Source organism: Dendrobates tinctorius, unplaced genomic scaffold (assembly GCF_039654945.1).
Source record: "Dendrobates tinctorius isolate UK_male_01 unplaced genomic scaffold, ASM3965494v1 ptg000230l, whole genome shotgun sequence".
Lineage (NCBI taxonomy): Eukaryota > Metazoa > Chordata > Amphibia > Anura > Dendrobatidae > Dendrobates > Dendrobates tinctorius.
In genome coordinates, this window is record NW_027361897.1 from 8,521,004 (window position 1) to 8,527,003 (window position 6,000).

The following is a 6,000-nucleotide window of genomic DNA, read 5'->3' on the forward strand; positions in this document are numbered from 1 at the left end:
TTCCATCGATGCAGTATTACCAGTTGTGTGAGCAGTATTTGAAAAATCAGTCCACAACATTGTCATGAAACCCCTGTCTCCAACGCCACTTCTGCTGTGTGCACCACGAACACCTCTGCCAAGCTGCCCCCGGCCCGTACGGCTCGTGTGAGAACCATCACCGCTGCTGTGTGCTGGGAATGCCTCAAGCAACCGATTTACCAGAGTTGCTTGTTTATTAGCCAATATTAGGTCAAGGTTCTCCTGTGGCATGATGTTTTGTAATTTGCCTTTATAGCGTGGATCCAGGATGCTGGCCAACCAGTAGTCGTCATCGTTCATCATTTTGGCAATGCGGGGGTCCCTTTTTAGGATCCGCAAGGCATAATCTGACATGTGGGCCAATGTTCCTGGTGTCAATGATGCACTGCGAGTGCTGGGAGGAGGAGCACTTTCTGGCAAATCCACATCCCTCCAGTCACGCACAAACCCTGTACCAGACCTTGCCACGCCAACATTTTCACTTGCCCCACGAGATGCATCCTCCTCCCCTAAGTAATCATCCCCATCATCATCCTCCTCCTCCTCTTCTTCCTCCACCTCGTCCAGGAGAGGTCCCTGAGCAGACAATGGCTGAAAGTCATCAAGGATTCCCTCCTCCTCTTCCTCCTCATCAACATTTGCTGCAGACGCCTGCTCCTTAAGGTGCGTCAAAGTTTGCATGAGCAGACGCATAAGTGGGATGCTCATGCTTAGGATGGCGTCGTCTGCGCTTACCAGCTGTGTGCATTCCTCAAAACACTGAAGGACTTTACAAAGGTCTTTCAGCTTCGACCACTGCACACCTGTCAACTCCATGTCTGCTCTCAAAATGCCTGGCCGTGTATCCTCCCACAAATGCATTATGGCCTGCCTCTGCTCGCACAGCCGCTCCACCATGTGCAGGGTGGAGTTCCACCTTGTTGAAATGTCGATAATGAGGCGGTGGTTGGGAAGGTGGAGCAATCGCTGCAGCTTCTGCATATGAACGGAGTGTACAGGCGACCGGCGGATGTGCGCGCACAGTCTTCGCACCTTCTGGAGCAGGGCTGTTAACTCCGGATAATTTTTGAGGAAGCACTGCACCACCAGGTTCAAGGTGTGAGCCAAGCAAGGTATGTGGCTGAGTTTTGAAAGGGCTATGGCTGCCACAAAATTACGGCCGTTATCACTAACTACCTTGCCTGCCTCAAGATGTACACTGCCAAGCCATGACTCAGTTTGTCGCTTCAAGTACTCGGCCAGCACCTCGGCGGTGTGTCTGTCGCCCAAACACATCATCTGCAACACAGCCTGCTGACGCTTTCCACTAGCTGCTCGATAAGGGGACACATCGTGTGCAACAGTGGCAGCTGCAGATGGAGTGCTCGTACGACTGCGCTCTGTGGACGAGCTTTCGCTTCTGGAGGAGGATTGAACGCCTACAGCCAACTGCTTCCTATACCGTGGGCTAGGCAGCACTGTCCCACCACCGCTGTCCCCTGTGGACCCTGCATCCACCATATTAACCCAATGCGCAGTGATGGACACGTAACGGCCCTGGCCATGCCGACTGGACCATGCATCAGTTGTGAGGTGCACCTTTCCGCTCACTGACTGCTTGAGTGCATGGACAATGTGGTCTTTCACATGATGGTGGAGGGCTGGGATGGCTTTGCGAGAGAAGAAGTGGCGACTGGGTAGGTCATAGCGTGGTACTGCATAGGCCATGAGTTCGCGGAAAGCTGTGCTTTCCACCAACCGAAAGGGCATCATCTCAAACGAGATTAGTTTGGCAATGTGGGCGTTCAAACCCAGTGTATGCGGATGAGAGACTGAGTACTTTCTTGATCTACTCAAAGTGTCTGGGAGGGTGAGCTGGACTTGAGAGCTGCATATGGTGGAAGTAGCGGTGGACAGGGCGGACTGAGAGAGGGTTGATGATGGTGATGGAGTTGGTGTTCTTTCTGATGGCCTAGAATCAGTCTTTCGTTGATATAACAGTGGGATTCCCTGACTGCTGTGGTCTTGCAACGACACCTCAACATTTGCTGCTGTGCTAACCGGTGGGCTTACAGTGGGGGAAACAATGTAGCGTTGCTGACTACCTTCGTTGTGATCAGTTGCACATGTGGCACTTGAGGTTTGGTGTTGTGTCCACGCTTGCAAGTGCATGCTGGTTAAATGTCTAAGCATGCAACTGGTATTCAAATTTTTCAGATTTTTCCCTCGGCTAAAGGTCTTTGCGCACTTCTTACAGATAACCTTGGCCTGATCATGAGGATTTTGGTCAAAAAAGTGCCACACTGCACTCTTCCTACTTTGGCAGACATTTTGCGGCCTAGCACGCTGTGATCTTTTGACCCTCTGGACAAGCTGTCCAGCAACTCTTTTGATGTTTGGAACCTGTCTTTGGAGTGCTCCGGGCCTGCCAGATAACAGCTGTTGCGATGTCGATGTCTGCTGTGGATGCTCCTCATCTGAGCTATTGGAAGCAGCACCCTCTTCCCCCAATGGATGCCAATTTGGGTCAACAACTGGGTCATCCATCACCTCCTCTTCTATGTCATGTGCACCTTCCTCTGTGTCACCGTGTATGGTGGTATAGTGTGCGGGAAGGGGCACCTGAGTCTCATCAGGGTCAGAATCTGGCTCTGTACACTGCGAGGACAATGTAGTGCTCTGAGTGAATGTACCAGCAGAATCATCCATCAGCGGCTGTGCATCAGTGCACTCCATGTCAGATTCATCTTGGCCTGGGTAATTCACCATTTCACTTGATAATCCAGGCATGGTATGTGAAAACAGCTCCATGGAGTAATCAGTAGTATGGCCTGCGTCATCCTTCAATCTTGGTTGCGGTGAAGGACACAAGGAAAGGTGTGGTTCATGAACATGAGCCTCCAATGACGACTCAGTGCTTTTACTTTTTACAACTGAAGAAGAGGAGGCGATAGAGCTGGAGGCTGAGTCAGCAATGTAAGACAAAACTTTTTCCTGATGCTCTGGCTTTAAAAGTGGTTTGCCAACTCCTAGAAAACTAAGCGTTCGAGGCCTTATGTAGCCAGACGATGACGCAGGGTCAGCACCTCCTGCATTCGGTCCTATTTTGCTCTTGCCACTACCATCAGATCCACCACCAACACCATCATTACCAGCTGCCAACCCCCGCCCAATTCCACGGCCTCTTCCACCAGCCTTCCTCATTTTTGGTAGAAATGTAGACAAAATCCAACAAACTATATAGTAATGTAAAACAAGGTACAAGGTGTCTATAGGACAGGGGAGATTTTGAATTTCTGCAGACACTTGTGGACACTGGACACTTTTGGATTGTGTGAGGCCCACTGATATCTGAGCGCTATGTGACAGGCTCGATGGCACAGCTGTGACCAAAGTGACTAGAGGATAAGGGAGATTTTGAATCTCTGCATACACTTTTGGACACTGGACACTTTTGGATTGTGTGAGGCCCACTGATATCTGAGCGTTATGTGACAGGCTCGATGGCACAGCTGTGACCAAAGTGACTAGAGGATAAGGGAGATTTTGAATCTCTGCACACACTTTTGGACACTGGATGGACACTTTTGGATTGTGTGAGGCCCACTGATATCTGAGCGCTATGTGACAGGCTCGATGGCACAGCTGTGACCAAAGTGACTAGAGGATAAGGGAGATTTTGAAACTCTGCACACACTTTTGGACACTGGATGGACACTTTTGGATTGTGTGAGGCCCACTGATATTTGAGCGCTATGTGACAGGCTCGATGGCACAGCTGTGACCAAAGTGACTAGAGGATAAGGGAGATTTTGAATCTCTGCACACACTTTTGGACACTGGACACTTTTGGATTGTGTGAGGCCCACTGATATCTGAGCGCTATGTGACAGGCTCGATGGCACAGCTGTGACCAAAGTGACTAGAGGATAAGGGAGATTTTGAATCTCAGCACACACTTTTGGACACTGGATGGACACTTTTGGATTGTGTGAGGCCCACTGATATCTGAGCGCTATGTGACAGGCTCGATGGCACAGCTGTGACCAAAGTGACTAGAGGATAAGGGAGATTTTGAATCTCTGCACACACTTTTGGACACTGGACACTTTTGGATTGTGTGAGGCCCACTGATATCTGAGCGCTATGTGACAGGCTCGATGGCACAGCTGTGACCAAAGTGACTAGAGGATAAGGGAGATTTTGAATCTCTGCACACACTTTTGGACACTGGACACTTTTGGATTGTGTGAGGCCCACTGATATCTGAGCGCTATGTGACAGGCTCGATGGCACAGCTGTGACCAAAGTGATTAGAGGATAAGGGAGATTTTGAATCTCTGCACACACTTTTGGACACTGGACACTTTTGGATTGTGTGAGGCCCACTGATATCTGAGCGCTATGTGACAGGCTCGATGGCACAGCTGTGACCAAAGTGACTAGAGGATAAGGGAGATTTTGAATCTCAGCACACACTTTTGGACACTGGATGGACACTTTTGGATTGTGTGAGGCCCACTGATATCTGAGCGCTATGTGACAGGCTCGATGGCACAGCTGTGACCAAAGTGACTAGAGGATAAGGGAGATTTTGAATCTCTGCACACACTTTTGGACACTGGACACTTTTGGATTGTGTGAGGCCCACTGATATCTGAGCGCTATGTGACAGGCTCGATGGCACAGCTGTGACCAAAGTGACTAGAGGATAAGGGAGATTTTGAATCTCTGCACACACTTTTGGACACTGGACACTTTTGGATTGTGTGAGGCCCACTGATATCTGAGCGCTATGTGACAGGCTCGATGGCACAGCTGTGACCAAAGTGATTAGAGGATAAGGGAGATTTTGAATCTCTGCACACACTTTTGGACACTGGACACTTTTGGATTGTGTGAGGCCCACTGATATCTGAGCGCTATGTGACAGGCTCGATGGCACAGCTGTGACCAAAGTGACTAGAGGATAAGGGAGATTTTGAATCTCTGCACACACTTTTGGACACTGGACACTTTTGGATTGTGTGAGGCCCACTGATATCTGAGCGCTATGTGACAGGCTCGATGGCACAGCTGTGACCAAAGTGACTAGAGGATAAGGGAGATTTTGAATCTCTGCACACACTTTTGGACACTGGATGGACACTTTTGGATTGTGTGAGGCCCACTGATATCTGAGCGCTATGTGACAGGCTCGATGGCACAGCTGTGACCAAAGTGACTAGAGGATAAGGGAGATTTTGAATCTCTGCACACACTTTTGGACACTGGACACTTTTGGATTGTGTGAGGCCCACTGATATCTGAGCGCTATGTGACAGGCTCGATGGCACAGCTGTGACCAAAGTGACTAGAGGATAAGCGAGATTTTGAATCTCTGCACACACTTTTGGACACTGGATGGACACTTTTGGATTGTGTGAGGCCCACTGATATCTGAGCGCTATGTGACAGGCTCGATGGCACAGCTGTGACCAAAGTGACTAGAGGATAAGGGAGATTTTGAATCTCTGCACACACTTTTGGACACTGGATGGACACTTTTGGATTGTGTGAGGCCCACTGATATCTGAGCGCTATGTGACAGGCTCGATGGCACAGCTGTGACCAAAGTGACTAGAGGATAAGGGAGATTTTGAATCTCTGCACACACTTTTGGACACTGGACACTTTTGGATTGTGTGAGGCCCAATGAATATCTGAGCGCTATGTGACAGGCTCGATGGCACAGCTGTGACAAAAGTGACTAGAGGATAAGGGAGATTGGATTGCTTTTAAAAAAGCAGTTTGCGGAGCAGTGGGTAAACTGCAATGCAGGAATGTCAGGAAGCCTTAGAAGGCAGCCCAACAACCAACACCACTGATGCACCACTATATAGCCTCCCCTTGCACTGCACACACAGTGACTGGTGTGTTGTGCAGGCCAAATTGCTAGCAGCAGAAGCAGTTTTTTTTTCTTCTCAGCAGGACAAAAAAAAAAAATTGGGATTGCTTTTA